This window comes from Lactuca virosa, chromosome 4, assembly GCF_052849685.1.
Source record: "Lactuca virosa cultivar CGN04683 chromosome 4, Lactuca_virosa_CGN04683_v6, whole genome shotgun sequence".
NCBI lineage: Eukaryota > Viridiplantae > Streptophyta > Magnoliopsida > Asterales > Asteraceae > Lactuca > Lactuca virosa.
The window spans coordinates 82,516,829-82,533,914 of NC_136429.1; the positions used below are offsets into that span (position 1 = coordinate 82,516,829).

General features: G+C 34.3%; 1 long non-coding RNA gene across 1 annotated transcript; it reads right to left on the bottom strand.

The window, feature by feature from the left end:
* Nucleotides 1-1,948: 1,948 nt before the first annotated feature.
* LOC145105842 (uncharacterized) lies at nt 1,949-4,471 on the bottom strand. Its single transcript, XR_013707425.1, has 2 exons — nt 3,059-4,471; nt 1,949-2,985 (listed from the first exon to the last, which is right to left on the bottom strand). It is a non-coding gene; the product is annotated as an uncharacterized LOC145105842 (long non-coding RNA).
* Between the last annotated feature and the right edge of the window lie 12,615 nt (nt 4,472-17,086).

Below are 17,086 nucleotides of genomic sequence, written 5' to 3' on the forward strand. Positions count from 1 at the left end.
ATTATTAAAAGACATTTTTACCCCGTTTTGTCTCTAGGGATGAGCGTGGGACGGAACCGGTACCGACCCGTACCGTTCCCGATTTCCTGAAAACCGAATTTTATCGAAAATCAATCACGAGTACCGAACCGAATTAACATCATTGGTACCGGTACCGGGAATGGTACATGTTTTCAGTACTAGTACCGGTACCGGTGGTACCGAATCCCGAATTTCATATATTTTGGAGTACCAAATACCGTCCCATATTTTCAAATTCGGTACGGTTCGGTACCGGTTCCGTACCGGAACCGGTACGTGATTGGGATCTGGGACAAACTGTTCATCCCTATTTGTCTCTTTCCAACTTTATCATTTTACCATCAAACCAAATTAGTGAAAACTAAAAATTTACTCTCTCAGCTATTCGAAGAAGTTTACCCGCGTCGAAAATTATCTTACATAAACAGGAATTTGATACATAGATGATAGTAGGTAACAAAAAATGTAAGTTGTTACACAATAAGAGTACATAACAATAGAAAATATAATAGTTGGTGAAAAAAAATTAAATGATAGCATAGATAGCAGTTGAGGTGCGTCAACAATCTTTAATGCGTTTTGAGGACTATTGTTTAGAAAGATAAATATGAACAAAAGATAGGAGGATATTTAATTTTTCAATTAGTATATATAATAATATAAACTACAGGAGCTTTTCTAAATAAAAAAAAAAAAAAAAAAAAAAAAAAAAAAAAAAAACCTTGAACTCAATACTAACATGATATCTCCTTCTCAATTACCTCCAAGCTACCCACGAAACCCATCCTTCACCGCTCACTCTGACTCTGGCAGTCATATAGTCTAATAAATTGAAACACAAACACATATAGATTGAAGCAAATTTGATTCCAAATTCGAACAAACCTAGATCTCAAGAGAAAAAATGATTCTTACTTGTGGTTAGGATTGTATGTATCCATGGACAACCAAAATCTAATTCAAAATCACATCTTAAAAAAAACAAACTCATCGATTTATCGTTTGCATTCATGAACACAACCAAAATCCGCCAAACCTAGATCCCAAGAACAAAAACAAACCCAAATGTCAAGAAGAACCCCGTTGATTACTTAGTTTGTTCAAATTTTCAAGATGGTGAAGACAACCCTACTGAGGATCAAAACGACAAAAGAATATTCAATGCGGAAATTGATTACCAAGTAGGTTTCTAGTCAACACCTTTTTTGGTTTCTTATTGTTTTTTATGCAAATAGTCAGTACTTGATGAAAATTCAAACAATGAATCAAGTTTGTCATAAGGGTTCTAATATTTTTGTATTGGATGAAGTCGATCAGAGATGGGGAGTCGATGTGATGTGTTGGTTAACAAGAGAGGATGTTGGCGGTGGGGTTGTAAATAGCATTGGCAGTGTGGAAGGCTGTGGGAGGGCGAACAATGGGTGTCGAGAAAATTAGGGAGTTAGGGCTCTGACTTGATTTTCTTTTTATTTGCATAATTGTCCATGTAGTTTATATTTTTACTAATTTAGTGTAAGGGCAACATAATAAAGTTGGAAAAAGACAAAATGGAGGTAAAAAAACGTCATTCTATACTAACTTAAAAGGTTAGTTATTAACAGTGTTAGCCACAAGGAATACACGTGCAACAATCATAATTCATGTGGTATTTTTTAATAAAAAGATATTTCTTACCCAAATAACCCATGATAGGTTTTGCTATGATTTTCATCACTTTTCTCTATAAAATAACTATTTTACGCTTTTTATATATACACACACAGTAGGTAAGTTATGAGGCCTGTGGACTGTGGAGGGTCAATTGGGCATTTCTTTCACTATTTTGTGAATGTTTGAAGAAATTTAAATATATGGTCATTATGGGTAAGGAAATCTTAGTGTGTTATTATTATTATTAGTATAGAACCAAGTATGTTGCTATTACTAGTAAGGAATAAAAGTGCATTGCTATTATTGGTATGCAAATGAAATTACATTGCTATTAAAGGTAAAAAAAATTAAAAAATAATTTTAAAAAAAAGTACACTGTTATTATTTGGAATTCATGATTTCTAATAGCTCTATAATGAAATTCAATGTACCTAGACCAGTCGTCTATGTAATTAACATTGACAAGCCTGGAGAATTTTCTGATGAATAACAAACAGTGGTTAGTGGGAAAATTATGGCAAAGAAAGACACCATGACTTCCATGTTTCATTCAAAGTTACCAAAAACTAAATGAGGGCAGATTGGTCTTAAAAAAGGTTCTTCAAATGCAACAATCTTTCAAGTCCTGCAAAAGAAATAAAGTTACAACATAGGCATCAAATTCCCTGCTATAAATGGGTAGATTGTTTCAAGCATATAATTTCCTAAAAAGATAACAATTAAAAGTATGATGCTATAGTTGGGTTAAATTTTCTAGGTAAAATGCCGTACTAAGAAAACAATTGAAAGTACAATGTTATAATTCAGTAAATTTTTCGAAGTAAAATGCCATACCAAGAAAAAAAAATTGAAAGTAAATTACATATTTGATCCCTAAGTAATAGCTGATTATTGCAATCTTGGTCCAAAAATGTTTTCTCCTGCAACTTTGGTCCTTATTTGAAGTTCTTATAGCGTTTTTGACCCATTTCCAAGTAAAAATCCTATTTTTGGTCCTAAGTATATCGATTTTTGCAGTTTCGGTCCCAAAAATGTAGTTATTACATTTGGAAGAAAGACTAAAAACGTTACAAAAACCTCAAAATAAGGACCAAATTGCAAGAGAAAACTTTTTAGGGACAAAACTGAACAAATCAGATGTACTCAGGGGCCAAAGATGTAATTTACTCTATACGTAAATAAATACTAATGATAAAACGAAAAAACAGATATGAGCTCCAATGTTATCAATCCAAGTCGTGCGCACGAGGCGGGATTATTAGCAATTAGAGCATGCACTTGAGGTTGGCTTTGTGGGGTCACAGCAGGGTGTTTCTGAAATATATAAAATAGAAAAAGAGTAATTCACAAAATTTAAAATAAAAAACGTTATTTAAAATATCCATACCAGAGTGCAACTTTTTGCACATTTAGAATCTTGGTCCCACTAAGGTTGTCTCGAGTGGAACCATGGACATAAACACTTCTTCTACCAATAACCCCAAGAATGTATAGATTGCCCGGGAGACACATCAATATGTTGGGCAGCTTGGGCAACCCAAAATCAGAAATATGTGTCTCATAATCATAATCAAGAAGCTGCTCAACCGTGATGCATGTAAAGCCAAATCATTAGCAACAGCCTTTACAAAATTGAAACTTGTCAACCAATTCAATTCTTTAGCTAAGATAAAAGGTACTTAAGATTGATCCAAGGCTTTCTTTTTACATGTATTCGTAAATTAAATATGAGTTATAGGCATCGGAGCAATATTCATAGAGTTTAGCTATGTTTTGATACCTTATGTTTGTTTATGATTGTACCTCATTAAGGAAACCTTTATCGATCAACATTCTCGGATGATGAGTGGAACTTCTTGACAGCTACTACATTGTTGGTTTGTAGTGTGGCTTTGTACACATTACCATAAACAACACGAAAATCATTCGTTGTCTTCATGATATCATCATAGACTACTCTTCCATCAATCAAATTGTCATAGAAAAATAATCATCATCTATTTCATCCAATGGTTCCTATCTTTCGTTGTTGATAAGTAATGAGGTCATATGTTAATAAACCAAATAAAACTACCCCGATAAGTGGGTTCATAATTGCAAGGAAGAGCCTATGATGAAGGGGATCACTTTTTATCTTCATAATTTGATCTGCACAAAGTTTTAACCCTATAAAATTTCCACACAAACCTGGTTGCCTTGTATAGATGCATACACAATGTTAGCACAAGGGAGAACCAATGACCTTATGAGGTAACTGTAATCAATCAATCCCACTAGGAAACGATCCTTTTTGAACTTTGAAAATGATCCTTTTTTTTTTTGCAAACTTTGAACTTCTACCATCTCATGTGAGTAAACTCTGAGATAACTAAGATTTCCAAGTTAACCTAATCGTTAGAGTTGTAAATTCAAGTCAACTACAGAGTTTGTGGATGCGTCCATACAAGTAATCCAGGTTTTGTATGGAAATGTAACAGTGCAAACCAAATTATGACAAGAATAATGATATATTTCATCATAGGCTCATCCTTGTAAGTGTGCAATCTACTATCGGGCAGTTTTACTTGGTTTATTCACGTATGGCCCCATTGCTTAGAGGGGTGAGAATCAAGGAGAGATGAACCCTAAGCACAGAGATCTGGGAGAGGAGTCGTTGCCGGAAGAAGATCGTCGTACGGTAAGAGGGGTAATTGGAAGGAGGTCATCGACGGATCGTTGCGATGAAGGTAGAAAGCACCATCGTCTCTTTTGTGTGAACGAAAGAGGGGAAAATATTGGAAAAGGATAATGGTTTGGTGGGCGAGAGCATCTTCCTATTAATTTTCTATTATTATTATTATTATTATTAGTCTGATAAAAGAACTATATTTAATTTTTCTAACAAGTTGGGCTAGTAAATGCGGTTAATATGGAATTCTAATCTAACTATTATTATTAGTCTGAATAAAAGAACTATATTTAATTTTTCTAACAAGTTGGGCTAGTAATATGGAATTCTAATCTAACTATTAATTAGGAAGTCTTAGGTTCAATCCTAGGCAGAAGATATTTATATTTATTTGCCATTCAAAAAAAAATTTAATTTTTTCGTAATAATTATTTAATTTTAATTTATATTAAAAGATATATATTTACAAAAAATCTTTCAGGGTCATTATGAGGTGTAAATATCAGTTTTGCCGGTATTTTTTTTCTATAAAAAGATATTCATATTTTCAAAAATATTAGATCTGAAATTATTTGTATTTTTTTAAATAGGGTAATAGTTTATCGAAAAAAATTAATATATCAAAATTTATAAGTTTTTGTTCTCTATAAACAAACATCTATATCGATATATGTTGATACCAAACAATAAAGTTCGGTTTTTTTAGCTATAATCAAATACAATTAAGCCCTAATTCTTGTGTTTTAGATCTAAAGTATAAACAAATTGGTATTAGAGCAACTACGATCTGAAAATGACAACAACACACTCAACATCCAATCGTATGGATGAATGTCATGTAGTAAATCGAGTAGAAGAAAGAGAAACAAGTATCAGATCTATGCAATTAGAGATCATCTCATTGAAAGTGAAATTCCAATCACAGATGGACGTTATGTGGTTATTGGAAGCGATCGTCATATTATAAGAGGTCTGGCCGAATTTAATCAATTTTTTGAAGAAATGAACATATCCTTGATGATGCTTTTTAGAGAAGTTATGACTTTAGAGGGGAGGGTCATGGTCGGGTCAACTTTTGGAGAGAGAAAGTTATCACTGGATTGAATTTCATTGATTCAATTGTTAGTAAAGGAATACAAAATTTTGAAATCCCATTCTTGTTTGGTGTTCGGGAATCGGGAAATAGTGGAGGAAGATGATAGAAAGTTTAACAACAATCAAGATTCAAGTAGCTTTACTAAATCAGGAAAAATTGATAACATTGTTCAAACTGAGAACAAATAGACAATATTGATGATGCAAATAAGATATAATGATAATCAGGTGAAGTCAATAGTGGTCAATTGTCGTTGCCCAAACGAGTTTATTTTGATTTTGATAGAGGTCAGGAATACCATTTTTTGTTTTTCTTTGCCTTCACCATGAGGGCAAGGTGTGTGTGTGTGTATATATATATATATATATATATATATATATATATATATATATATTAATGGACATCTATTGTACGAATGTAGAAACCAATCACAATTTAGTAAAAATTAAATTATTAATTGAATCAATAAGGGTATATTAGTAATGTTACACTAAGGTGTTGTTTGTTTTTTGAAGCAAAAATTCATAAGATCTACGGACCACATCTACAACCCTCTGCAGCATAAGAGGTGGACCAAACGGTTACAGATTGTAATAAGAAGCATGTTTGTATTTTTAACATCTGCAGGTTGCTGCAGATATTAAAAAAAAAATAAACTGATTTAATAAACCGAAAATAATTTTTCAATACCGAAAATTTAATAATTGTAGTCTTAAAACAATGAAATAAAATTCATACAACCAAATTAGTATTACACTAACATTTTGAAATAAAATTCATACAACCAAACTTTAATAATTCTCATTCCATATTTTGCATTAATTATTCGGCAATTTCATCCCGTAACTGGGTTATATATTCATGGTCTGCTACAATACTATGTGTTGTAATCTCATCTTCATCATCATCAACGACTGCATTGTTATTCCGAACTGAGACATTTGGTTCATCATATTGTGCAAAAAACTCATCACGTAGTCTCTCTCTTGTTATAAATTATGAAGTGTGAAACATGCAAGGGTAATGTTTCGTTGTGTAACCAACGAGAATGGTGTCATCCTCTTCACTATAAGGAATCTGACTTCGTTAAAGGAAGTTATGATTTTTCTAAGATTTGGCATAACAGTATGCAGCCCGGAAATCGAATTTTAGATCGATCGACTTTTAGCCGACACAATCTAAGCGAGAATCGAAGATCTCGTTAATAGGAGCTCAACAATATAAAGACAGATGAAAACCGACGTCATATGACAAAGTTATGAATTTTTAACGGACTTTATCCGTCTAAGCCTGTTAAAATATAACTTTAAAAATAAATTCAAAATTAGCCGACGGAGTCTAAACGAAAGTTGTAGATCACATCGCTACCTACGCGTGGATATAAAAAACGTCACAAACGGCGCTCGTATGCGAAAGTTACAGATTTTAGAAATAAGTAATTTTCTTAATTAACTTCGGAGGTGACACGTGGATGAAGCAGGACCGTTGCTTACTCCCCACACCTTGCCACCGGATCGCGACATGTGTCCCGTACGCCCAACGTACCAGGCTTGGTACGCCCCGCGTACCGAGTACGCCCAACGTACGTCGATATTATGCCTAACGTAATCCATTTTCCCAGCCTATAAATAGAGGCGCAAATCTTCCATTTTCTTCACATCAAAACCATTATATCTCTCTCAAATACCCTCCTCGGCCCTCCCATTTCCTATCACTTCCCAAGTGTTAGAGGCGATGCCCGGAGCGCCAAAAGGCTCCGAGAAGAAGAGCTTTCAGCTCAGAATTATGCCCCTACAGAGTCCGACTCCTAGCTAAAACCCCATTGTAAGTAAGTTATGCTTACCATGATTTAAGTATAACTTATGTATAAGTTCATTATCGTTATTATGAACCTATAAACAATATTTATCAGTAATTTAAAGTCGTTATACTGATTGATCTACCTACGGGGGAGGTGTCTAGAATGGTCACGTTGGGCTTGGTTGTTGGATTTTAGAAAAGCTATATGCCGAAATGGTCCTGCCTCCCAACTATCCCGTCTGGTTGATCCCTACTTGATAGATCATGACGTAGACCTTGAGTTAATGATAAATCTAAACTAATAATTAGTCGCAATAAATATTAGACTAAAATCTAGTGATAATGATACTAGGTTTCGTCGAAGGAAAACAAAATTGTTAGAAGCGAAGCGCTGTCCGAGTTTGGAGTCATCACTTTAACAAGTGAGTATTTAATATAAATTACGTGTTATGTGTGCATATTATCTGTGTTTTCTTGATATTTATGTTGGATGAACAAATTATACATGTTTTATTCGATTTAAACTGTATATGTATTTTATACTTATAATTATGATGGGTAAAGATGGGTAGATGATATAAATTATGAAATAAATGATGAGAGACCTCGATGTTTAAGATGATCAGTCATCTAGCGGAGTATAGATGACAACCATAGGCTATTCTAGACAGTCCAGTGGAACGCTGGCAGGCTCGCAACCTGTAGGTGTTTTTGAACTACGTGTTCACCAAGTGTACTCCACCCCCCTCATGGTTGCCTTATTGACATATATTGCTAAGGAATCCCCTAAGCAGTGTTGTCCATCCCGATGAAAATCCTTAGGCTAGGTCCCTTAATTTAGATGCTTTAGGGACAGAAAGTGAGGATAACGAGAACAGGTAATCGGGTTGATTGATTTGATGAAATTAATAAACTTAATTATTATGGGTTGAAAACCATATGTGCTCACCAGGCTCTCAAGCCTGACCCACTCAGTTTCTTGTATTACAGGCAGTGGTAATAGAGCACATAAGTGATGATCTGATGAGAGATCAATAGATTATAGGTCATTAGAATAATAGATGTTGTAAGGCATGTACTATTTCTGTTTATGTGTATGTATTGTATTGACAATGACATCCCAACGTTTTTAATATAATGAAAATACATTTATTTGGAAATGCTTTGATAATTTACTTATCATATTTTTTGGAACAAATTGCGCAACATATTCTTCAAAAGGATACTATAATTTTCAAATAAAGCATAAACAAATCGGTCTTTTCTGGCTGTGAAATTGGGGATGTCACAAAATGAAAATACATTTATTTGAAAATGGGACATGTTTTCGAGTTTGAGAAATCATGGGAGTTGTTGCGAGCGGATCCAAAGTGGAATAAAACTCCTACATCATCGGAGGTTTAATCCAAAAGGTCTCGCAATTCGAGCTAGGTCGACGTGTCGGATACACGGACTCATATTGACCTAAACGCCAACACCGATGACATCCTATATGATATTGAGGAGATATCCCCACCACAACGACCGCCCGGACGCGACAAAGAGAGACGCGTTGTAAGGCATGCAGAGGAGGTTGAGGCGAAAGCAAAAGATACGACGGAAATGAGAGCGAAATTCGATGAGCACAATTTATTAATAAAAGAAAAAAATGGCTTGAAACGTCGTCACTTGGAGTTTCTATAAAGGCAAGCACGAGAGAAGCAGAAGCAAAAATAGAGAGAACTAATGACACATCAGTTGTCAATTATTTGGACTAGCGAGGAGGGTTTGACGCTTGAAGATCTAACGATGCTACAAGCAATGAATGATCAAATTATGAAGAATTATTTGGGTTAATTAGGATTAGTAGTAAAATGTTATGGTTTTAGGTTTAATTTAAATGTTATTTTGGTTAATTGGGACTTGGAAAAAAATGTTATCTTTTGAAATTATGTCTTTTTTTTTAATTTGTAATCTTAATTTTAGTTTTTAAATATTATGTCTATTTTTTTTAAATATTATATTTTATAAAAATGTATTTCTTTTATTAATTAAAAAAAGACAAATGAAAAAAGTAAAAAAAAAAAAAACTCAAAAAAAAAAAATCTGACATGGAAAAAGTTGGTGTTACATTTTGTTATAACATGAAAACCATTTACCCACTTGGTATCAGTGACGGAGCTTGAACAAATGAGTTGGGGGGGGGGCGAAAGTAATATATATATATATATATATATATATATATATATATATATATATATATATATATATATATATATATATATATATATATATATATATATATATATATATATATAAAAGTTGAAGAACAAGGGGGGCCATAGTCAAATTTTTTTGTTTTGGGTCTAATATGTAAAGTTTTTAATACTAATGGACTTGTTCTATAAAAAACAGGGGGGGCCACAGCCCCCCCCCCCCCTCGCCCTTATGAAGATCCGTCAATGCTTGGTATCATAACACCATTGGTGATGTGACATGTAAGGTGATATCAATTTGGTGTTACATCTAGTCGCCTACACTCAATGTTCTAAGCTTTTTCTTTGTTTTTTTTTTAATTTTCTTTTAATTTTCATCCCAACCAATTAAAACAATTGGTCACCAATGGGAGTAGCCTAAGTTTACTGTGGTTTTCTTAAACGTTAAGTTGGAACTTGGAAACTTAAAATTACCTAGTGAAATATTCATATCTAATGCCATCTTAAATTCGCATCAATTAATGGTACTTATATAGATGAGGATGGTAACTTGGCTTTAGATTGGTTGGAAGTAACTTTCTTTTTGTGCTGCATTATAGTGATCGTGGGATAAAGGAGCTAAATGGGCTAACTTGGAGCGGGTTTGAGGACATGGGCTTTTTCGTGAAAGAAAGCGTATGAGGTTGTATGTTGGAGGGCAGTGGATGAAGTATGGCGATATTTGGAGTACCAAATACCTAACATTTGAGCGGATAGTATTTAAGGATTGGTTTCGTTTCTTCAAATGGCTCTCAGATACTCATACGTACAACTGTGCGACTCTCTCAAATCTCAATAACTGGTCAAATTCGAAGTACATATCCCCTTCGATGAATGCCCGGAAAAATTGAAATAATGAATATTCTCTGCTATTTTGTCTTAGATTTAGACTTTACTCACTGTAAACCTTCTTAGGGATTGTTTATTGTTTAATCATTAGGTTACGCTTGTCTTTGTAATCTTTCTTAAGAGGTATGTTTTGTTGTTCTGGTTTAGGCAAAAGTTTTCTCTGTTGCATCTGCCATGGCGGTGGAAGAGTGTAGGGTTTAGGCTGTGAATCTGTTAGGGTCGGCCCTTGGCATCTGCATCTTTGTTTGTCTTTTCTGCTTTACGTAGTTTTTCAGTAATCAACTATATTTTCAAGTTTCCCAGGTTCGATAAGAATGAGACACTATAGTGACTAAAGACTAGAACTACTAATAGAACCCCTAAGTTAAATGTTGCCCATCTCAAGATAGGTGGAAAGACTTTGAAATTCTCAAGTTTAATAAGAATGGACTGGGCAGTTTATTCTCATCAAAATATGGATACAGGATACTCTAGTTGCTCGAATTTCCTAGTGATGATGGAATAGAACCACTAAGTTGATTATAAATAAAAATTACGTTGCCAGGATTTTTTTTTCTTTTTTTGTACTAAAGCTCAAAAAACTAAAACTTTAAAGTACACACCTTTTTATTAAAATATTGCGGAAGCTTTGTTACAATGGTGGTGGTGATGATTGTAGGTGAATGGATTCGATGATCCCAAAACTTAGAACATATGCCCTTATATAGATGGGCTTACAAACTATTGGACAAGAATAAAAACGTAAGCGATGACGTTTAAACAAGGGCCATTATTTAATTTGTTACATGTGGCCGACAATCTTGATAATTATAAAGATACTTTTAACAAGTGGTGGGGACTTCTTGAGGATTTGTGAACATCCAAACAACTCATCTTTTGAAAACCCGTGATATGTGAAATAATTTCACATACGGGCCTTTCTAGCTTTTGGATAAAGGTATGGATCCATGGGACGATTCAATTTTATCGTTTTTAGACAATAATCATCCCACCCGGGGTCCACAATAAAAATTGAATCGTCATTACTGATGTCACTATCTTCTAGAAATCCTTTGCTGTTGTAGCGGCATTTGTTTTCTTTTTGGTTATTGTCTTGGACTTCCATGGGCTTAGATATTATTGCGGCCCAATCGTTATGCGAGGGATTCCAGTTCGATGAGGATTCTTCGGGCTTCTTTGTTTTGGATTCGAACATCTTCCTTTTGGTCAGACCAATGGTTGTCTCTTGTTGATTTTCCAAAGCAGACTTGAGCTTTACACTATATGATTGCTTGTAAATTTCGCATTGCTTTGATTGCTTCTTTTGCTGCTGATAATTCGATATCTTGGGCGACTGATCTCCATGCATCAGATTTATCCATTCTGATTGGGGTTTGATTGGCTCTAAGCTGGTATTGTCTGTACATTGCTCCTGGTTCTTCCAGTGTGAAGATTGTTTTAGTAAAGATTCTTGGGAGTGGTTGAAAGTCTTCATGATTTCTTCGCAAGTAATCTTCATATTCTTCTGAGAGGCAGAAGGGGATTGTAGAACTTCCTCCACTGAGTAAAGGGCTGCTGCTGCTAACCGTTTCATTTCTCCTGTGCATTCTGCAAAACAAAGGTTAACAAGTCTTGAGAGAGAATCAGCTAGTGTATTATGTTTCGCAACGATTGGGCCGCAATAATATCTAAGCCCATGGAAGTTGATATCGCAAATAATATCTAAGCCCTTGAGGATTTGTTGCTATTAGCTTTGTTGTAAAAGCTAATAATGGCTTGGCAATCTGTCCTTAAAGTGATTTCTTGTTTATCAAGGTAGTAGATTTTTAGTTTCTCCAAAGTGTTAATGTAGGCATTGATTCCAGCATCAATTGTGGATTGGGTTGTTGAGAACTTGCCACTTGCATATGCACAAATCTTTTCTGAGCTTCTTGGTCCTTCCTTTTTGTTCTTCCATTTGACTATACCTCCCCATCCTTCCATACATCCGTCTGTTTCTAGGATGATATAAGCATCTTCAGGTGGTATCTCAAGGTCTGGGAGATTCTGAACTTGCATCTTGATCCTTTTGATTAACTCATAATCAGAAGGCTTCAATCTTTTGTCTCCATGAGCATTTGTTTTTTCGTAAAGTGGTCTTAATAGTATCCCAAGCTTTGGGATATGATTACGAGCATAGTTAAGGATTCCTAAGAATGACCTCAACCCCTTTTTTGTCTTCAATTCTTCTTCGTTGAAGTTGACAATCTTCTTTATGATATGCGGTTGCAACCTTATTGTTCCTTCTCCTACGACTACTCCCAGAAAATCTATTGTTGGGACTGTTATCTTCATCTTTGTTGGAGATAGGACTAGGCCATTATCCTCACATATTTGCGATATCAACTTCCATGGACTGTTATCTTCATCTTTGTCCTATCTCCAACAAAGATGAAGATAACAGTCCCAACAATAGATTTTCTGGGAGTAGTCGTAGGAGAAGGAACAATAAGGTTGCAACCGCATATCATAAAGAAGATTGTCAACTTCAACGAAGAAGAATTGAAGACAAAAAAGGGGTTGAGGTCATTCTTAGGAATCCTTAACTATGCTCGTAATCATATCCCAAAGCTTGGGATACTATTAAGACCACTTTACGAAAAAACAAATGCTCATGGAGACAAAAGATTGAAGCCTTCTGATTATGAGTTAATCAAAAGGATCAAGATGCAAGTTCAGAATCTCCCAGACCTTGAGATACCACCTGAAGATGCTTATATCATCCTAGAAACAGACGGATGTATGGAAGGATGGGGAGGTATAGTCAAATGGAAGAACAAAAAGGAAGGACCAAGAAGCTCAGAAAAGATTTGTGCATATGCAAGTGGCAAGTTCTCAACAACCCAATCCACAATTGATGCTGGAATCAATGCCTGCATTAACACTTTGGAGAAACTAAAAATCTACTACCTTGATAAACAAGAAATCACTTTAAGGACAGATTGCCAAGCCATTATTAGCTTTTACAACAAAGCTAATAGCAACAAATCCTCAAGGGTCAGGTGGATAAAGTTTGCAGATGCAGTCACAGGAACAGGCGTCAAGATTAACATAGAGCATATAGAAGGGAAACATAATACACTAGCTGATTCTCTCTCAAGACTTGTTAACCTTTGTTTTGCAGAATGCACAGGAGAAATGAAACGGTTAGCAGCAGCAGCCCTTTACTCAGTGGAGGAAGTTCTACAATCCCCTTCTGCCTCTCAGAAGAATATGAAGATTACTTGCGAAGAAATCATGAAGACTTTCAACCACTCCCAAGAATCTTTACTAAAACAATCTTCACACTGGAAGAACCAGGAGCAATGTACAGACAATACCAGCTTAGAGCCAATCAAACCCCAATCAGAATGGATAAATCTGATGCATGGAGATCAGTCGCCCAAGATATCGAATTATCAGCAGCAAAAGAAGCAATCAAAGCAATGCGAAATTTACAAGCAATCATATAGTGTAAAGCTCAAGTCTGCTTTGGAAAATCAACAAGAGACAACCATTGGTCTGACCAAAAGGAAGATGTTCGAATCCAAAACAAAGAAGCCCGAAGAATCCTCATCGAACTGGAATCCCTCGCACAACGATTGGGCCGCAATAATATCTAAGCCCATGGAAGTTGATATCGCAATAATTATACATATATTTCGAGCGATATTTATGTATTTTTAGCTATATTTTGGTATGATTTAAGATAAAAGGTACTTATAAAGTTTGAATTTCCATTTTACAGCTAAAAAGCATTTCTGAGGAAAAAGGAGAAGAAAACGTGCAAAAATCCGCAAAAAGAAGTGAAAGAAATTACACGAAGAAAATCGAGATCAAAAAGTCAAAGAATTCAAAGATAGCCGCGTTGGAAAGACGAGAAAACAAAATAAAAATATAAAAAGAAATTTAAATTAATTAATGAGGTTTAATTAAAATAAATTATTGGGAATTATTTATTTAATTTCTAAATAATTTATATTAATTAAATTAATTTAATTTAATTTAATTTGTAAAAAATAAAAATATAAATATAAAAAGAATTTAAATTAATTAATGAGGTTTAATTAAAATAAATTATTGGGAATTAATTATTTAATTTCTAAATAATTTATATTAATTAAATTAATTTAATTTAATTTAATTTGTAAAAAAATAGAAAAATAAAAAGGAAAAGAAAAAGAGCCCAAAAATCAGGATTTAGCCCAAAACCCGGAGCCCAACAAAAACAAGGCCTGATCCGTCCACCTCAATCCGGTACCCGATCCGACCCGCGAACCGCTCCGCCCCGCTTCCATTTTCCCTCACAGAAAGATCCGATGTTACCGACCCGACCCAGAGATCCGAACCGGTTTAGATCCGCGTTTTTTTTAGCATGTGACGTCATCCGTGACGTCACCTGATCCGATCCACGCCCAGATCCGTGCCCGATCCGACCCGAACTCCGATCCGTTTCGTCTCACATCAAGGTCCGCGCCTTGACCCGGTTTCGACCCAAAATCCGATTCGCACTGTTCATCCTTCTAAACGACGTCGTTTTGGTTACCAGATTTGCCAATTCATTTCCTTTACGTTTTTTAACCAATTTTTCCCACTTTTTCCTATTTTAAACCCATTTCTTTCCAACCAATACTCAATAATTCACCACCTTTAAACTTTCCAACCATTTATTCCCATCTTTTTATTTCTTTTGAATTCTTTTTCATTAGATCCAATCTCAATTTATTTCTTTTTGGTATTTAATTTTCCAAATTTTTACTATAAATACCACCATTTTTCACCACAAAAGATCCATCATACACTTTGATACACAAATTTCTCCATACAATTTCTTACCATATCACCACTATACCAAATTCCATCCAACCTTTGAACCACAATTGGGGATTCAAGAGTCAAAAAGCTAAGGAATTGAAGATTGCAGTGGCATTAGGGACTACATCGGGTTTGTTTTATCGACATGTTTAACATTCTCAATATGTTTTCTATGTATGTTGTAACCTTAATTATGAGCTAAATTCTCTTTGCTTTCACTTGGATAATGAAACCTTGAAAATATGATTTGATTTATATTATTCGGATATTAATTGTTATTTATTTTATCATGCATATTTGATCATTTATTTGTATATGTTAAGTTTTTGTAATTAATTTTCCCATAACTAAGTTAATATTTTTAAAAGATCACTTTAATTATATTATCTTGAATCATAAATTTTTCATAACCATTGATATTTATGACTAGTAAAGGACAATATTCTAGGAATTGGGCAAAATAAAATACTAAAAATTTAACATGTATATTTTATATCGTACGACCAACTTACGATTCCTATTTGTTTTACTACCACTAAAATGAATAGTTTGATCAAATGTTTGCATGATACGAATTAATTATTGTTAATAAAATTGTTAATTGCATGACAATTGTTTTTAATTAATTTTATTATCAAAACGGTAAAAAATTTAGATCATGATTTTTAACCAATTTTAGAAATCGGTAAATAACTAATAATATCCATTGCACTTAATATAAATCATTCATTACTAAAAGGTGGAATTAAATCTAAGTGAAAGCATCCTTATCATTCTTGATTCTTAAAAACCAATTCTTGTTCTATATTTATTCTACACTTTAATTGTTAAAATTCTCATTATTGTCTTGTTACTAGAAATTCCCCCAAGTTACTTATCTTTTAAGTTAATTAGCGACAAATAGTCTAATATTAAATCATACTCGTTTCCCCAAGTGTTCGACATCCGTTCTTACCATTGCTATATTACAAATTCAATTAGGTACACTTGCCTAAGTCGATAGTAAATTCTAGTATCAGTAATTTCAACCTTATAAATTTAAGACTAGAGTGAATTTAACACATCAAGTTTTTGGCGCCGTTGCCGGGGAAACGGTTTTATTTGGAAAAGATGGAGAAAGCTTTAAGGTAAATGGACATCGAGTGAAGCATTACCAGGAAGGAATGTTAGAAGAAGAAGAGAAAGAGGATATACCCCTCCAACTCACTGAAAACAATTAAGTGAGGGGTAGAGTCTGGCTCATGACTCAGTTAAAAAGAAGCGCTTGCGGGAGGCAACCTGATGTTTGTTTTGATTTTTAAATTTGGTGTGTTTATTTTCTGTATGTTTGGTGTGAATTTTCTTTTTAGTTTGTGTTTTCAATAAAAGTGCTTTTTAATGGTTTTATTTTTCTGTGAAAGTTACTTTTCAGCTTAGAAACAGGTGATGGTCAGAATGGTGTAAAGTAAATTTCTGAAATGCAAATTACAATAGGAGAAGTGGCATCACATAAGTGTGGGGTGATTCCCCACAAAGAACAGGATGAAGAATTGAAGCTGATACTGACCAACGGGAGAGTTTTATTCGAAGGATAAAGCAAGTGTTCGGCCGACACAAGTCAAATCAAATTCACTCAGCGAAAAGAAGTAATTGTTCTAATAACGCAATGTGTACTTGGCCAGTATACACAACGTTAAATTCAAGAAACGCGTAGAGGATCCCAATAATTGCATTACGCGACGTGTTCAAATATTATACGCGACACGTAAATGCACCTGTTCAGAGAAATTGTGCGAAAAAAGACTCAGATGCCACTTTTTCCTAAATATCCAGCTGGTTCAAAAAGAAATGAGTTACATGCACTTCAACAACACAAACAGAAAAGTGTACCAAACACTTGTCCCACGCAGATCAGAATTTCGACCTCGCCACTACAATACCCCAGGGGAGTCTGTTCCTTTTTCTCCCTTTTTTACC